This window comes from Peromyscus maniculatus, chromosome 2, assembly GCF_049852395.1.
Source record: "Peromyscus maniculatus bairdii isolate BWxNUB_F1_BW_parent chromosome 2, HU_Pman_BW_mat_3.1, whole genome shotgun sequence".
NCBI lineage: Eukaryota > Metazoa > Chordata > Mammalia > Rodentia > Cricetidae > Peromyscus > Peromyscus maniculatus.
In genome coordinates, this window is record NC_134853.1 from 121,854,767 (window position 1) to 121,874,080 (window position 19,314).

The 19,314-nt window shown below is 44.9% G+C and overlaps 1 protein-coding gene across 2 annotated transcripts in view; it reads right to left on the reverse strand.

Annotated features, from left to right (window-relative positions):
• Jak1 (Janus kinase 1) overlaps positions 1-19,092 on the reverse strand; it is a 120,895-nt gene extending 101,803 nt beyond the window's left edge. Inside the window, exon 1 of one of the 2 annotated variants that reach the window (XM_076564564.1) lies at positions 18,856-19,092. The gene's annotated coding sequence lies outside the window, so the exon portion shown is untranslated. The remainder of the gene's footprint in view (positions 1-18,855) is intronic. The other variant, XM_076564569.1, reaches the window with a different exon arrangement.
• Positions 19,093-19,314: the final 222 nt, after the last annotated feature.

The following is a 19,314-nucleotide window of genomic DNA, read 5'->3' on the forward strand; positions in this document are numbered from 1 at the left end:
ATTTTTTGCTTGATTACTTTTACATCAAGAATTAAATCTTGGCTGAACATTTGATACTGTAGGACACAGTACCTTCAATGTTTTTTTCAAAGTTGATCAACATTTTTATTTTATAATCACCAGTACTGAGACTACCACTTCACATAAACACATAGTACAAAAATGCAGAAACAGCTTAAATATTATGTAATAGGTGATTTACCTCAGCAAAATAAAATAGCTAGCCCAAATAAACAGATATTTAAAATGACTTCTATGAAGGCTATATTGCAACAGAACTTTTAAAATGTTTAAGTAAGAAAAAGCAGATTATATATGGCCTGCAACAAAAATTACATAATATAGACTCATATGTGCATTAGTGGTAAAGACTGGAATAGAATTTTATTTATTGTAAAATTACTTATATAAAAATATATTTTTCATCTATTCTAATAATAGCTCTAGTGTACAAGTAAATGTCAACATTAAAGAGAACATTTTTCTTTTCTTTTCTTTTTTTTTTTCCTTTGGTTTTCCGAGATAGGGTTTCTCTGTGTAGACCCTGGCTGTCCTGGAACTCATGCTGGCCTCAAACTCACAGAGATCCGCCTGCCTCTGCCTCCCTAGTGCTGGGATTAAAGGCATGAGCCACCACCGCCCAGCTAAAGAGAACATTTTTATTAAAAACTTTGTCATCATTGAAATTTTTTAAAGGTTTTTTTTTTTAAGTTTAATCATTCCTAGGTGCAATTTGGGATCGGTCTGGGCTCAACACCGCCCACCAGGCCTATCCTTCAAACCGTGCCCCCAGGACACTGCCCCCGAACAAACAGCTCTATCACTCCTCTTTTATAGGATACCACTGTTATTAATATCCAGGTTAACAGACAAAGCCTAAAGAGTCCTAGTGTCTCTGAGAGCACCTCACAGTCTTCTGTCCATAAAATATCTCAGCCTCAGTGCTAAAGTGGGTCAGCAGTTAAAAGCACTTCTGCTTTTCCAGAGAACCACGTTCAGTTCCCGGCACTCACAGCCATCTGTAACTCCAGCTCCAAGGATCTAACACCCTCTTCTGAGTGCATAGCACCCATACGCATATATATATAATTTTAAATTTTTTTAAAAATGTCTCAGCCTCTTTGGAATTATTTCAACAAACAGGTATTTAATTTAATAAACACTACGTGTGGCTACTTTACAAACAATCAGTGACAAAACAAGCATGATATAACACAGCTATAATCTCAGCCCTTGGGGCACTGAGGAGGGAGGATCACAAGTTCAAGACCAACCTGGGTCAAACAACAGCAACAACCTACTAAAGTACTGGTCCACAGAGGTCCTGGCCAGGCACTCCCTTGCCCCTCTCTCTTTCCCCTCCACTGGCACAATAGGAAACAGCCATTTCCGGAGGCACTTTGGTGTCCTCCAGTTCTTATGGTCACGTGCGCTAATAACTTTAAATGGACTTCTTAGACCGTTCCGGTGAACTCAGAACTAATGTGCTCAGCTTGGCCATCTCCGTGATCTCTTAAAGCCATGAGAGCTGTAGTTCTAAGCTGAGGAAAGTAAGCAGGATTCCCAGCCAACAAGGAAGTAGTTCAACAGCCTTCCCTGACTCTCATGAGTGCCTGGCAGAGGCCCTTAAAATGTCCCCTTTCACCTAGCAGAAGCAGTATTTTCATATGAGTGCAATTTGTAGAAATAGTCCTCGTTTGGTGTTGCCTGATTCCTATCCCACTGATTTTTGGGTTTTGTTTGGCTCTCCGATTGAAAAATACCTGAGCTGGTAAAGTTACTTGCCATACAAGAAAGAGGACCTGAGCTCCATCTCCAGGAGGCATGGTGGCACATGTGTAGAATGCCAGGATGAGGGAGGTGAAGCCTGCCAGCCTAGCCAGTCAGTGAGACTCTGTCTCAATATAGAGAGATGACCAGCCCTTGAGGACACCTGAACATTAATTTCTGGGACACACACACACACACACACACACACACACACACACACACACACACACACACACACACGACATGAAAAAGAAAACTGGGATATTCTCTAAGTTGGTCTTAAACTCCCGGGTTCACATCACCCTCTACCTCAGCCTCCTTTGGTTTTTAGATGACTCAAAGGTCTCTTCACAGGATTTCCACTGTATGCCAAGCACCATGGCCGTGGTTCAGGCAGCAACAGGTGGCAGGGAAGCAGTGCCATTATCAAGTCCACAACATGGCTGGGTTGTCTGTCAGCCAAGTCTTTGAAGTGTGCCAAGGCAAGCAGAGCATACAGAAACACTTGCAGTCTTTTTTTTTTTTAAATAATTTATTTATTTTGTGTGCACTGGTGTTTGCCTGCATGCATGTCTGTGTGAGGGTGTCTGATCCCCTAGAACTGGAGTTACAGACAGTTGTGAGCTGCCATGTGGGTGCTGGGAATTGAACCTGGGTTCTATGGAAGAGCAGCCAGTGCTCTTAACTACTGAGCTACCTCTACACACACACACACACACACACACACACACACACACACTTTAGCTTAACGACACCGCTGCTCTTTAGAAACTTCATTAGTTAGAAAACATTTTGCCCTAATACACACTGCTATATTCATTGTAAAGTTTCCAAGTCAACACACAGAAGACCAAGTTAACACAGTCAATACTGAAACACTAGACCTCTGCCCTGCCAAAACAGAAAGCTGTGTTGCAGCCAGAAAACCAGGAGTGATTTTGTCATCTCAAAGGCCAGTAGAGAATAAGCTAGAAGGGTATGCAGATGGAATCTCAAGGGAGATACCTCAGGACTTGGATTCAGGGACTGAGACTAATGGTCAGGTCAGCCTGATTGATTTAATACACTGCAAAGCACAATGTTTCTACCTAGCTACACATCCATCCTAAAGATGACTGCTCTTCAGGTATATGTAACAGAGAAAGAAACATTCAACAAACAAGACATTTCCTGTCTTTTCTTTCTTTCTTCCTTCCTTTCTTTCTTTCTTTCTTTCTTTCTTTCTTTCTTTCTTTCTTTCTTTCTTTCTTTCTTTCTTTCAGGTATATGTAACAGAGAAAGAAACATTCAAAAACAAGACATTTCCTGTCTTTCTTTCTTTCTTTCTTTCTTTCTTTCTTTCTTCCTTCCTTCCTTCCTTTCCTTCCTTCTTTCTTTCTTTTTTTTTTTTTAAAGAGAAGATCTTTCTCTATGTAGCTCTGGTTGTCTTCAAGCTATGTAGAACAGGCTGTCTTGAACTCACAGACATCCTCTGCCTTCAAAGTCCTGGAATTAAACTCAAACTTACCAAAACACAAAACTCATTTTGGGATAGTTAAGTGAACCCAAATATCCTGCTAAAAGAAGAGAGAAAGAGGGGGGGAGAGAAAAAGAGGAAGGAGGAATAGGAAGATGAAGAAGGAAGAAGGGGAGAGGAAATGGAAGGAGGAGGAGAGGAAAGAAGGAATTGAAGAGGTCCTACCAGGAATGGTAGGACACACCTTTAGCCCCAGCTACTCAGAAAACAAACAGGAGGCCAGAAATTCAGGACAACATAGATCCATTGTCCAAAAGGTAGGGGACTGGGAATCTTAACACTTCCTTGTTACAGTCTCTAACAAAATGCACACTACACACACATAGCAGGTACTTTTCCAAGCACCTAAAACTACTACAGAAACTTCAGAACACATTTCACAGGTTCCATTTTAAATGCCAATGCCTGTAAGTGACAAGCTAGTGGTCTGATTGCACCTCTAAAAAATTCCATCAGGACTCTACTCTCTGGCTCTTACAAATACTAAATTAAATGACAAAAGCACAAATTCCACAGAGGCAGGCTAAGAACTCACTAATTATACCCCGCCTTCCTCAGCAGCTGGGAAGACAGGACAAGTCTCAGTGCTGGGAGACAGGCCCTGCCCTAAGCACTCACTGGCCTGCCTATTGCCTGTTTCACCCAAGATATTTATCCTGTAACACCATGTTGGTAGCAGGTGGCAGAAACCAAGGTGCAAAAACTATCCGATCCCCCGCCTCCTTTCTGTCTTTGAAGAGGCATCAGTTACACTGTTACACAAGTTAGTTCATTCAAACAGGAATCTCCTGTGGTACACTCCCAGCCCATCCTCCCTGTAAGGATAACCTCTGACATACACAGCCTACACTCAGGAGACTCTGACATGGCAAAGCTGTAGCCTCCTTCCCACCTGAGAGAAGAGCTCCATCAGCATGTATATGGAAAGAAGCAGGACTCTGCAATCAGACATGGAGAAGACTCCCCAGGAAGACGAGCTGGTCTGTTCTTACCTGTTTGTTACCGAGACACAGATAGCAGACAGTAAAGGAAAAGATAGGAAGACAACAGTCCAACATTAACTGCCCTCTGACCTCTCACAGTCCTAACATAGAGCACTGATTTCATCATCAAAGGTCGTTAGCTACTCCATGGCCCACAAGGGCAGCCGTGTGCTGACCTGGAAAGTCAGCACCATCTGCCCAGCTCTGTAGTGCCCAATTATAGTCACCGACACCCAAACCCATGCCCCCAACATGCATGCTGCCCTACTTATAATTCCATCACCAAGAAAGGGAAGCAGAGTAGCAAATACCCCTGTAAATATAAGACATATACAGAACAACCACTAACTAAAACAAGGATCTACGGGCCTGGGGAGGTAGCTCACTGGTTAAAGCACTTGCTGTGCAGGCTTAAGGACTAGAGTCCAGGTCCCCAGAGACTCACGGAAATGCCAGGTGAGCAAGATGGCCTGTCTGTAATTCCAACCTGGGAAGACAGAGACGGCATACCCAGAACAAGTCAGCCATCAAGACTTATCGGATGGACTGAGAAACCTTGCTTCAATGGATCTCAATGAATAAGGTAGAAGAGTTATGGAGAATGATTACCAGCATTGACTTTGGGCCTCCACACATGTAAATGACATCCCACACACAAATGTGCACCCACAAACAGGCAAAAAACATGTATACACACACACACACACACACACACACACACACACACACTTATAGATGAAAACTGAAAAAAAAAAAAATAAAAGGAGGACCTAACATTTGACAGTCTAGTAGAAAGACTGATGCAAAATTATTGTAAAAAAAATTGTAGCAACGAAAAACAAGCCAATTTTAACTTTGAGCTTGCTGGCAAGGAAACATAATTACACAATACATTTTTTTTTCTTTCTGGTTTAAAACCAAAGCATATCAACTCCACAGAAGAAATACAAATAATTTACCTGAAATTTATTTATTTAAGCCATCAGAAGGGCCAAGGATATAAAATACTTTGTGAACTTTCACAAAACTGAACCACTGAACTTGCCCAGATTCCTTGCAGTAAAATGCCTGTGTTATAGAATATTATTTTAAGATATGTTACATTTGTTTATGCTCTGGAATGTTTGTTTAATGATGCAAAGCTACGTTATATTCTTTTATGTTGCATTTGGTTAGCTCTGTGAAGCTGTGTTACTCTGCCTGTCTAAAACACCTGATTGGTGTAATAAAGAGCTGAATGACCAATAGCAAAGCTGGAGAAAGGATAGGCAGTGCTGGCAGGTAGAAAATAAATAGAAGAAGAAACCTAGAAGCAAGAGAACAAAGAGAAGAAGATGCTAGGAGCCAGCCAGCCAGCCAGCCTCGGAGTGAGAGTGAAAGTAAGATGTAGAGAAGTAAGAGGAAGGGAAAAGTCCAGAAGCAAAAGGCAGATGGTCTAATTTGAGTTAAGAAAAGCTGGCAAGAAACAAGTCTCTGTGTGATTTATTTGGGAGCTGGGTGGCGGGTGCCCCCCAAAAGAGCAAAAACAAACAACTGCATGCCTGTACTTGGAATTCCTCATACAGTGTGTATAATATTTATGATCCTACAGAGTTTAGCATTTGTTCAATGAAGTCCTGGGAGCTTGTGAAGGAAGGGGGTATTTCCATGAGGCAGTTCCCTTCCTCAGGAACCTGTGACCGTACAATAGAGATAAGTCTGCAAAAGACCCAAAACCTGGGTATAGTGGGACAGGTGGAAGGTAATAGAGAGGGAGACAGGAATTCAAGGCCACTCTGGGCAATGAGACCCTATCTCAAAAAGGAGAAAGGAGAGGGAGAAGGGAGGTAAGTTGAAGTCCTGTCCAAACATGCTTAGGTGGAAAAGTTGGGGCTGTTTCCCATAGGCAACAGGGCTTCAAAAGCCTGGAGCCCCAGAAATCCTGTTACCTCATCAAGCATGGAAGACAGACTGAGAAAGAAGGCTGGCTGTGGGCAGGAGAGGCGGAGTAGAGGTGAGCAACCCAGGAAAGGAAAGGAAAGAAAAAAGGAAAGGAAAAAGGAAAGGAAAGGAAAGGAAAAAGGAAAGGAAAAGGAAAGGAAAAAGGAAAGGAAAAAGGAAAGGAAAGGAAAGGAAAGGAAAGGAAAGGAAAGGAAAGGAAAGGAAAGGAAAGGAAAGGAAAGGAAAGGAAAGGAAAGGAAAGGAAAGGAAAAAGGAAAGGAAAAGGAAAGGAAAAGGAAAGGAAAAAGGAAAGGAAAAAGGAAAGGAAAGGAAAGGAAAGGAAAGGAAAGGAAAGGAAAGGAAAGGAAAGGAAAGGAAAAAGGAAAGGAAAGGAAAGGAAAAAGGAAAGGAAAGGAAAGGAAAGGAAAGGAAAGGGAAGGGAAGGGAAGGGAAGGGAAGGGAAGGGAAGGGAAGGGAAGGGAAGGGAAGGGAAGGGAAGGGAAGGGAAGGGAAGGGAAGGGAAGGAAAGGAAAGGAAAGGAAAGGGAAGGGAAGGGAAGGGAAGGGAAGGGAAGGGAAGGGAAGGGAAGGGAAGGAAAGGAAAGGAAAGGAAAGGAAAGGAAAGGAAAGGAAAGGAAAGGAAAGGGAAGGGAAGGGAAGGGAAGGGAAGGGAAGGGAAGGGAAGGGAAGGGAAGGGAAGGAAAGGAAAGGAAAGGAAAGGAAAGGAAAGGAAAGGAAATCCAGTTGGAAGGCTGCTGCGGTCAGTCAGTGGGAAGTCACAGCTGGGGAAAAGGCTAATCTTGAGGAAGGAATATCACCAGGGTAGGGTGGGAAAAGAGAAGGGAGAGATCAGCTGAAGCAAAGGCCACATCTGCCCTGCCACCTGTTTGTACAGTCAACACTGACAGGCTTTTACATCTGAGACAAGTAGAAATGCCGACTTCAGTGTCCACACATGATGTGAAACACGGGCCCTTCGCACAGGCTAGTTTATACGCTGTCTGCTGGAATGCCACAAACGCAGAGGCCAGCGGTTATAACACATACTGTGTGGCCCCAGGAGCTGAGCCACTTATCAAGAAAGGCAGGGAAACTGTCCATCAATATGACAATGTGTCAGAAAGAGCTGCCATCAAAACTGGAGCACTTAAATGTGAGACGTCAACAAGTCATGGGGTCAGGAGCTCCTGTGTGATGCGATGCGGGACAATTATCCTGAACTGGAACGCAGGTGCTGCTTCTGCCTTTTCTTCCCCCTCCTATCAGCTTCCTCCAGATCTCTGCAAAGCCTGGCTTCCCATACTCACCTTCCAGGCCCTAGCTCCAAAGCCATCGCTTCCTCTGAGATGTGGCCCATGTCCCACCCTACCCACTCTGCTTCCTCATTAACATGTTCTACTCTCCTCTCCACCATCTGAAGCCACACTGAAACTCTTTAGTGACGTGTTCAACATCTAAGCATGCGTGCTCCTTCAGGGCGGGCACCACTCCTCCTTTACACAGGCCTTTGTCACAAGTGCCTATGCTGCAGTCCCCAGTGCTCTGAACAGCGGAGAGACGGCTCAACCAGTGTTTGGGAAGGGAAGGGAAGAGAGAAGAAATCAAAAGTGGGACATCTCCTCGGTTCACACAGCACACGGACCTTGAGGAGAACCTCACTGGGGGAGAGGAGCAGTCAGAAGAGGAGCACACATCTACCCACAAGGAGAACAGACACAGAGAGGGTCCTTACTGTGCCGCAGGGGGGCTGGGGGCCTCCGCCAACAAGGAGATGTTTTACATAACAAAGGCAGAAAAAAAGTTTCACCCCGTGATTGCAAGGTGACCCCAAGGGAGCCATCTGGAATATGAAGACAGCAGTCTGTAAAGGGTTAAAGAATGAGTGGGTGGAAGGAAATGAAAGAGGTTGGTGAAGGGGAGAGAGGAGGCCCACAGAGCAGTAGTGACAAGTGGGGTCCTGTGTTCTTTTTCTTTGTTCAAAAGACGTTACCAGTCCCGTCATGTTACTGCCCATTGTAGAAGCTTCGACTTCCTGTTCACCACACCAGAGAGCCCAAAGTAATATGGACATAGTGTTCTGCTGATCAAGGGCCGCCTAGCTCACAACCCAGTTCCTTTTTAATTTCTGCATATAGTACAGAGCGTCTGTCCTACCTCAAAGACTTTGCATATGCTGTTTCTTCTAACCAGAAATCTTTATTCTGTGTGTGTGCCTACATGCGTGTGTTCATGTCATGTGTGTGTGCCTGTATGCGTGTGTACATGTCATGTGTGTGTGCCTGCATGTGTGTGTTCATGTCATGTGTGTGTGCCTGTATGTGTGTGTACATGTCATGTGTGTGCCTGCATGCCTGTGTACATGTCATGTGTGTGTGCCTGCATGCCTGTGTACATATCATGTGTGTGTGCCTGCATGTGTGTGTTCATGTCATGTATGTGTGCCTGCATGTGTGTGTTCATGTCCGTGTGTGTGTGCATTATGGCCAGAAGCTGACATCAGATGTCTTCCTCAGTCATTCTCACCTTGGTGGAGAATTACAAAAAGAATTAAAAAAAATTCTTTTTTTAAACACAGACAGACAGACAGGATGCATGCAATGGAAGTCAGTGGACAACTTGCAGGAGTGAGTTCTCTTTCCACCATGTGGATTCTGGGAATGGAACCCAGGTCCTCAGGAAGCAAGCGCTTTAAACACTGAACCATCTGCAGAGATAGAAAAGTTTCTTAACCTCTTCACCCAGCCTCTTCCACCTTTCAGATCTTAGTGTACAAAAACGACTGTCCAGAGCCCGCTCGCTCGCTTCTTACCACTCCATCTGTCTTAGAGCCAACTAGACATTCTTCCAACACTTGGCATACACATCACAAATATGTGTTTAATTGTTGAATTGCTCTTTTCTAGTAGCAAGAAACCTAAGGACAGAGTCAGGCCAACCTTGTTTTCACATATCATGATCTACATAGAGCTGCTAAACAATGAAGTAAGGATAAAAACCTGTAAACATTTTTACACTGGCCAGCTTGTTTATCAGATGTGGCCTACTTCCTAAAGCCACATCAAGAAGGCTTACAATCTATGTTCAGGCCAATTCAACGAGGACCCCCTCTCTTCTATGTCCAAGCAACCTGAGTGGAAGATTTCCGTAAACAAGTGGCTAAGGAAGCTGTGCGTAAGCACCATCAGACATCAGTTGAGTCTCCCAATGAGGTAACAGATGCATTTGGTCAGCAAACAGTCTGCATCTTAGAGTAGCTCCAGCTGAACAAAAGCAAGCAGTATGCAAAAGTCAGGCAATGCATATGCTACTTTCTTTAGTCTAAATTATGCAAATTAATCCTAAAATGTATTTGGAGGTGTGCACGGCCAAAAAAAAAAAATCTTTATAATGCAATTTGTATCTGCCTGCCTTCCTGTGTGGGGCCAAAAATCAACTTACAAACAAGATTTTCCACAGGAAGATACACGTTTAGCAGGTTACCCCCCCTTCCCCACCCCTGCATTCATGCATGTGTGTGTGTCTCAGACACACCACTAGCACAAACTCTAAAGACATCATTTTACAAACAGGTCTGCCTGTGCCTCTCTGCCAGCAACCCACCAGCATGAAAGAGTATTTTAAATTCTACTAATTGAAAAAATTGCTATAAATTATAGCTTCATCATGGTCAGAGAAAATTAACTGTATTAACTATGTAAACAAGCCCACAGATATAATCATGGTTAATTGGTGAGTCCCATCAGTTATAATACCCTTAGGCCCCTTAAGATGTTATTAAAAATGAATTATAGTTGCATTCATTACAAATTGTTGTTATTGCTACTTTGTGCAGTCAGACCTGCCTCATCACCCAACATACCTGAAAATGTTCCATCTAAGTTTACTCTTTCAATCTCTCCAGGCAGTGTGCCCACAGATTCAGGTGGACACCCCTTTGCACCACTGCCCTCCACAGAGCAGACTGGGGTTTTCTGTCTTTCTCAGTCATAAATGGGAAGACAAGAAAGGATTCAGCTACATGGACTTTGCTGTCAAAGCACATGGTAAGAATAGGACAGGAGAGGTGGATTAGCAGTTAAGAGCATTGGCTGCTCTTCAGAGGATCTGGGTTCAATTCTTAGTGCCTATAGGATGGCTCACAGTAGCCTGTAACTGGATCTGGCCTCTGTAGGCTCCTGAATACACAAGGGGAACATAAATTCACACAAGCAAAACACATATAATATAAATAATAATAAATAAATTTTTAAAAAAAAGAATGGTATCAAGACTGCTGTTCCAACTACCTATTATCTTGTTCTTTCTTTCGACAAGGGAAGAAGAGGGAGTTGTTGTTTGCTTGCCTGTTTGTTTTTGAGACAGAGTCTCAGGCAACCTGGGCTGGGCTCAAACTCTCCACAGCTGAGAATGTCCCTGAGCTCTTCTTCCTGCTTCCACTTGCCAAGCGCTAAGATTATAGGTGTACACTACACTACTGTTCCTGGCTTGTTTCTTACTGATACCTAAATTCAATAAACTTGTCCAACAAGAACATTACTAAGAATGAAATAGACTTAAATACACATAGCTCCATGTGCATACACATATAACTAGGAAATTTGGCTGACTCCCTGTGATTTTGTTTTGGGTAGCTCTTGCTTCAGGGAAGCATGATGTATACACAGTGCAGAAACTGTAGAAGAGGAAACAACACGTTTGAAAGTTCCTTTGAATTCCTGTCATTCTTAGGAAGCCACGCTCCCTGGAGTATCATCTCCTTTATAAAATCTTTAATTCTGACACAGCTCTAAAGACATCTCACAAACAGTCTGCCTGCACCTGTGCCAGCGGTCTATCATGGCTGCACACGTGGGTCGTGAGAGCTGAAGAGCACCTCTCCCACACTGGTCCTTCAGGACGTGCGTGCAAGGCCTTCCTCCCGAACGCTATCTTGGACGGTTCTACGGAACTTACAGAAAAGCACCTGTTTCTCATTCTTCATTAAAAACTAAAGGAAAACTTAATTTATGTAACATCTTGCACATTATCTACCTAACAAATTCTTCATTAATGTTAACTGCCTTCATTAAGCAACAACAGTTTTTGTTTGTTTAGCCACTGTTAACAGAAATCGTTCAAAAATACAATACTTCTTTGTTTAGCATATTCTGTGGACATGCCATACTATCTTTAAACATTCTGAATATAGCTTGAGCTTTTTAAAAATTAACCCAAAGCATACATACCAATCATTTGTTGTTGTTGTTGTTGTTGTTGATGATGATGATGATGTTTCGAACTGCCTCTGCCTCCCAAGTGCTGGGATTAAAGGTGTAAACCACCACCACCTGGCTAATACCAATTATTTTTAAAGTTAAAAAATAAAACAGCTAGACAGTTTTACCTCAAAGTACGTGACAGACACTATTCCAAAATTTTTAGTAGTCAATCCTCAAATAATCTTAGAAGTAGATACACTCTCTACCCTACTCTGTGGATAACTTGTTCTCAAGGCTAAATCCAGAGTCTGGGTTCAGAGTCTCCAGAACAGATTATCAAAACCAAGAAAAGCAGGTTGGAGAGATGGCTCACTAGTTAAGAGCACTTCCAGAGAACCAAAGTTCACTTCCCAGAACCCACATCAGATAGTTCAAACCCCCTGTAACTCCAGTTTCAGGAGATCCTCTTCCGGTCTCTGTGGGCACCTGTTCTGTGCCATACATTTACACAGATACGCACATCCGCAAAAATGAAAACAAAACTTAAAGAAACAAACAGGAAGAAAAAAAGAGGAAGGAGGGCAAGACTACCATGCAATAAAAGCCCTCCTTTCTTAGAGGTGTGACGAACTGCCTGAGTCCGTCGCCGTCAGCTGGGGTTCAGGCACCAGGGTCCTCCCTAGCAGTCATTCTCAACCCTTATTCCTCCGTTTACAAAGCAAAGACTCCGTGCCCGACTTTCACTCTAAAGAAACACCTTTGAATTTGTCCTGGAGAAATTCTGGAAGCAGGGTCTTACCCTGTCTCTGCCCGCTACTTGCACACCAGCCAAGCCCTGAGCAAGGTGGATGAAGTGTCCTCTTCAGCTCCAGACATGAACTCTCCCCCATCTCACTCCCGCTCTACAACACAAGCCTTCTGGATACCTTACTCACCTTCACCAGTGCCAGCCACGCCGGTCACAGTGACAATTCAAACGGAATCACTGTTTACCACGGGTCCCTCTCCAGTAAGTGCCCTGGACTGCTTCACTCTGGCTGTGGTCTCGCTTACCTTCTACTCCTCAGTCGCTAAGACACGAATTAGCCCTGTGCCTCCAAGGATGGACCTCCTACCCACATTCTCTACCTATGCCTACCTCTTGGGTTTCTTCTCTTTAATCTTTGATTGCCTTGAAAACCAGTTAAATTGTCAGAGCACTTGGTAACTTGAAAAACTACTCAAAATGGGTTTTGCTGCACTTCGGGGAGAGCATACAAGGACTTCCTGCCACCTAGCTGGAGTCTAGGCTTCCCTGTTTCCTGGGAGACTCCAGAAGAACTAGAAAATGGTGAATAAATAAAGCATTTTTGGCACTGGGAAGAAGGAAAGGGTGGTGTGGCACAGGTAGAACTGATCCTGTATAGAACTCAAAGTGCTTGATAGTTCTTCCATTTGCTCGCTTTATTCTTCAGCCCCAAGACCTCGAATGCTCTCATCTTCCCTCCTTATGCACTGGACCGAGGCCACAGCCCTGACCTCTTCCTGCTCACACACTCAAGTCTCTGCCTACAAGCTGACCCCAAACTGCCTCACCTCCTCCTGCTCTTTCCTGAGAAGGCTAGGCTCTAATCAACGCATGCACACAAGTCTGCCACCCATCTTCTGCACATGCCCAGCTCTGCTTCAAGCCTTTGCTCATACTGTATGTCTTCCTAGCATCTCATCCTACCTCAGAACAAGGGAACTCACACTCGTTAAGGACCTACTCAAATGAAGCCTCTTCAAAACCACTGGCTGCCATGTGCAGAAGTGTGTCCTAAGTAGCAGCTATTTGGAGGCTGAGGCAGGAGTATTTCTTGAGCCCAAGAGAAGACCCTGGCCCCATCTTTCTGTGTAGAGAGTGTACACACTTTCAAGAATGTAGGAGTATGTGTCCATATGCATCATGGGTCAATCTCATGTGTTCCTTTGGGACCCATCCACCTTGTAGTTTAAGACAGTATCTCGAAGGAAAAAAAAAAAAAAAACAATCTAAGAGCCAGGAGTAGTGGCAGACAGATTAATCCCAGGAGGCAGAGGCAGACAGATTTCTTTGAGTTCAAGGCCAGTCTGGTCTATGGCAAGTTACCAGGACACACACACACACGGCGGGGGAGGGGGGAAGACCTCTTAACTTGTATCTGGAGCTCACATATTTGGCTAGTTTGGCTGGTCAACAAGCTCCAGGGATCACCAATCTGGCGTTGGGATTACAAGCACACGCCACTGCGGCCTGTCTTTTACATGAGTGCCAGGGATGACACTCAGATGCTCGTGTTTGCACTACAAGCATGTAATCTACTCAGCCACCTCCCAACTCCACCCAGGTCTTTTTAAAAACCATTTCTACATAGGGTCTGGCTCTCTTGAGACCCTGATAGTCTTCATCTTCACCTCGGCTGTAAAAGCCATGTACAGCAAGTCTATTCCCATCTGAGCTGTGCCGTAATCATCTGCCAGGAACTTAGCAGGCACCAAGAGATGTTTGTGTATAAAAAAGAATGAATTAATTTGCAATATATATTTTAAAAAAACATAAGCTACTCCTCAATCTTCAAATTGAAAAGGAGTACTCTGAAGGTTTGTAGGGACATTCTGAACCACACCATGGGACTTACTTACTCTATGTCTACAAGCATAATCCATGCCACCAAAACTGGGTACACTCTTCAAGTTTTTCCTGCCAGTCTGCACACGCTATGAGGGCAGGGATTCCTATGTATTTTATTCCATGTATTCACTCTCTGTGACCATTACTAGTGTGAGGTCAATACATAGTTACTAAATTAATAAATGGATAGACAAGGTGTCGTGTGAATTCAGATATTAAATAAACCAGTTACCTAGATTAAAAACATTTTAACAAATGTCAGCTGTCTTCTGGCCAGAGTACAGTTAAAAGAACTTTCCTGTTGGCTCCTATCTGTAATCCCAACACTTGGGAGGCTTGAAGCAGGAGGATCACACACATCTGAGGCCACACAATGAGTTCCAGACCAGCCTAGGCTAGAGGAAGACCCAGTCTCAAAACAACAACAATTACTCTTTCTTCCTTTTGCTACTAATGTACATCTTGCCTTGGGACTAAGGGATGGACTCAGAGTACTGGGGAATGATGTAAAGAGCCAGACATCAGAAAACCTCAAGTGGAGGTATCACCGGAAGGAACTTCATGTTTTATTCTTTCTGGTTGCCACAACTGCCAAAAGTGTAGGTGTACTTCAAAGGGAAGAGCATTCACAGGAATTTGTTTCCTACCCCTGAAACCGAGCATTTCAACATGGCAGCTGTTGAACACCATGTTACCAGAAAGCTTTTGAGACCGGAAGCTACAGTGGCATTACCTCACTGAGGATGAGAGCAAGAAGCAGGGGGAGCCACCAAAGGACCAAGGACAAGACTTGGTACGTAGCACAAAACACATTAGCAGCAATTAGCCAGTATCTCTGTCCCTCTGTGTCACAATATGTTTTAGGAAAAGACCTCCTACTACCTACCCCAGGCTGATCCCCACCTCCTGAATTCAAGAGTTCCTCCTGCCCCAGCCTCCCCAGTACTTGGGATTGCAGACATGCACCACTGCACCTCACCTGGTCAGAATCATTTAGAAAGGGAAAATGGAGGGCACAGAAACAAGCAGCATGCACTCCTCTCGCCCACTAGGCCACCAACAGCTCTGGTCCCTTCTGTGGTAGGTCTGCTTCCAATTTTAACCATGCTCAAAGGAAATGTGGCAAGAATGTGACTGTCTTTAAGTGGAAAAAGCAATAGAGCATGGAGGATTTTTCTCCTCTGCTTACGACTTTCTTACACTTCCTAATTTTTCTATAATGCATTTCTTCCTTGTCATGAAAAAATAAGCTTTGTGAAAAAAAAATCAAGAAAACTAAATAAATAAATAAATAAATAAATAACACATTCTACCCCAAAAACTAAGCACACTAAATGAGTCCCTTACTCCACATACAAAACTACTAATTCACTAACATTAGCCCCTGCCCTGCTCTACTCAGCACAGGAACTTGGTGTCCTCCCCCAGCGTCCACTAATTCTAACAATTCCTTTCTGCAGTTTCCTCAGAGCAGCTCCAATGTGTGTGTCCTCGGGGTCCCGTGCATTATGTTTGTATTAACTACCTGGCTTCCCCACAAAGACTGCAAAACAACTAACCTGGGCGCTTTCATTTGCTTCTAGAACAGGGAAGCCAGTGCCAGGAATGAAATAACTTGCCACGACATGAGCCCCAATATCTCTTTTCTCACCTGGCATCCCCAAAGCATGATCCCGCCACTTGAGCATTAATGATATTTTGAGCCAGGTCATACTTTGATATAGGAATGCACTGTCCTGTGCATCCCTGGGTGTTTAATACACCCCGCCTCTACCCACTAGATGCCACCTTTCCCCCAGGGTGTACCTTCCAAAGTTCCCCCAGAGAATGGCACTGTCTCTCTGAGCATGGAATTTTACCAAGCTGTTAACCACTCGTCTGAAATATTCATCAAGGCTCCGACGAGCCCTCTATGGCAAGGCTCCATATACCATTAAGCCACAGTTCATCAGAGAACATCAGAAGTTGCTTACTCAGCTAGATTCTGATTCAATAGCCAATTCCCTGTCCACCTGAAATTTCTTATGTGAAAATTAGGTTTTTTTTATTTTTTTAAATGATTTATTTTTATTTTATGTACACTGGTGTTTTACCTGCATGTATATGTGTTTGGGGGTGTTGGATCCCCTGAAAGAGTTAAAGACAGTAATGAGCTGCAATGTGGGTGTTGGGAATTGAACCCAGGTCCTCAGGATGAGAGGATGGCTACTAACCACTGAGCCATCTCTCTAGCCCCATGAAAATTACTTTTTAAAAATTCATGGCACACAAGCCAGTCATGGCGGTATACACCTTTATTCCCAGCACTTGGGAGGCAAAAGGCAGGTGGACCTCTGAGTTTGAGGCCAGCCTGGTCTACAGAGCTAGTTCCAGGACAGCCAGAGCTACACAAAGAAACCCTGTCTCAAGAAAACAAAACCAAAAGATAAAATTCTTTGCATAAATATGCATATCTCAGACAATAAATCTAGCAGTTTATCATCACCCCACTAGAGTAAACTAAGGATATGTGTGCGTAAAGCGGAAAATACAGAAAATCTGACAGAAAACATATGTCCTGCCTGGTCTTCACTAGGCTGTAAAATGTTTCCTATTAATACAATTATGTGTACTTAGTGTTCTCTGTATAAAAATGGATCTAAATCTACATATATTCTAAGAAGTTGCTTCATTTGTGTTTCTCTCCAAATAAATGTGTTTCTTCAAGTTATTCAGAAGAACAGAATGATGTCTTTCAGACATTATTAAAATCCATAGCTAGTAATGTGCTGTTGAAATCAGTCTTCCTTACAACCACTACTGTTTGTAAAGGTAAGCCTGTTTAAACTGGCAGACTTCTCGGTCTCTTTAGAAGCCCCAAGGTTAAGTTCCCTCATGCAATTTGAGGCAAGCATATTCCTGTAAAAGCAACCCTATCCTCAAAACTCCTTGTTTTTCACCAGCTTTTTTTAGCGGTTGCCTGACTGAAAAGATTCCACAGCCTAACTCCCCACTAGCACCTTAAATTTGTAAAGAGAGGAAACCAAGTAGCCAGAAAGATAGCGAGCCATCTTCCTGGTGAGCCAAACTGTTACTAACACTTGCTTAAATTACAACAAAATGGAACACAGTTACATTTGGGGAAATATCTGAATATTGTACCAATATTCATTCACTTTCTAGCATATTTTCCCAAAGCCAGTAAATGGTGTACTGCGACATGGGATTAAAATATTTTAGATAGCTGTTTTCAACGTGAAGCATAACAGTGAAATCTGAGCAAGAAAAAAGTACAGCTGTGTAGAGAAACTGAAATACAGTCTAAGTGCCTAGTTAGTGTGATACATCAGATGAAGTTATGATCACTATTCAATGTCCACACTCCCTCTAGTATGCCGTATGTTTCTTTCAACATGATCTAGATCCATACAGAAGAGACATTTACTCCACATTACAAAGCATGTTATACCAGGACTGTCTACAATGCTGGCTGGCAGTCTCCATTAACCTTCACCACAAAGCACAAAAGAACACATTGATCCTTCAATAAAAAGTATCCCCTGGATCTTGGGAAACTGAAGCCAGGAATGAAATTGACTTGTCACACGGTACCCCAAATCTTATTTCTCCCCTGGTACCTGGTACACACATGATCTCTCAACCTGGCCATTACTGATTGAGCCAGATCATACTGGGGGGGGGGGTGTGCCGTTGCTTCACACCGCCCCAAATCCTAGTTCTTGGGAAACATCAGAGTCTCCAAAATCAGAAGCAATAAACAACACAAAATGTGGTTTTGGAAAGGAAGTAACAAAGATTTAATCAATATAAAATGTTCATCTTTTAAAAAAAAAGTTTTTTACACTGTATATATGCCCACACATAATTCAAATATTTTCTTTCTTTTTTTTTTAAGGGGAGGGCAATACCCAAAGACTAGATAATTGTATCTAATTGTCTCCGTGTTCTACTTACTTAACGACCCAAGGTTTTTTTGCCTTCTTCCCTGAAAGAAATAATGGCAATTTCATACTACCCTAAGTACCTGCGACTGAGCTCTATGACTGGGGAGGAATTTTAATAGCATGGATACCGATGTATCCAAGCAGGGGCAGAAGACAGGTCAGAGCAGTGAATTGAGACTATCAATTAGGGCACAGTCCTTGTCCCCCGGGAAATCACAGAGAGTACACCTCCAAAGGGGGCACACAGGCACCTGGTGATAACCACACCTCTGGTAGTCTCCCTAAAGAACTTCCTTCGTAAACACGCATCCCAGGAGCCTGGGAGTGTCTCCAGGGGTGCCTACTGCATCTGAGACAACGCCGGCCGCCGCGCGGAAGCAGTGCAAGGAGTTGGAGAGCCACACAGACACTAACTAGTCCCAGTTTCGACAATCGGGTCCCTTTGGGTAGGGCCGGTAGTCCTTCTTCCCTGCCCCTTTCACCCATGGCCCTCCATCACGCTGCTTTCCGGCAAGCTGCAGTCCGGAGTTCCCGGGCGCGCCCCCACGCAGTCCCAAAACCCAGAAAGTCCCCCAGCAAGAGCCGATCAGGCAGGACGCAGGGCACGACCCTTGGCGAGTCCTGCGGTCGGCCTGTCCCGGCGCAAGGGGCCGTCGGCGCGCAGGCCGCGGGGCCATAAACAGGATGTCGGCGGCGCGGGCCGCTGTTAGCAAAGCGGCCCTCCTCTCCCTCCCTTCCCCTGCCCTCCCCTCCCGGCCGCCGCCTGGAAATCCCCGCCCCGGCCGCCTCGGCCGCCTCGGCCGCCCCGGTCGCCCCGGTCGCCCCGCTTCGCGCCCCTCGCCCGCTCCCTGAGCTGACCGCGGCCGTCTCCACCTCCCCACCGGGACACTCACCACTTCCGTGTGCGCCGGGCCGCGCGGCTCCTCGGCGCGGCGTCCGTGCGGGTCCGGCGTCTGGCTGGCAACTCGGCCAGCTGGTGCGGGGCCCGGCGTGGACACCCGCGGCCGAGAAGAGGCACCGAGAGGGCGAGCAGGGATGGGCGCGGGCCCGCGGCGCGTCAGCAGCTGCCGGCTACTCCGCGGCTGCGGCGGCCTGCGCTCCCGGACGCGCCGGCGCCCCGCCCCTCCACCGCAGGCCCCGCCCCCTGACGGTGCCGCCCCTTGTCCGGCCCGCCTCCCGTGACGTCAGAAGCGGCCCCCATAGCGGGGCGGGGCCGAGACCCAAGCCCGAGGACCCTTGCTTGAGTCTCCGCCTGCCCGCCACGCCCCCATCCGGTCTCGCACACGCGCAAAAAAAAAAAAAGAGGAGGACGACGTGAACTCATGCAGGGAATAAGATTATCAGAATTCGCC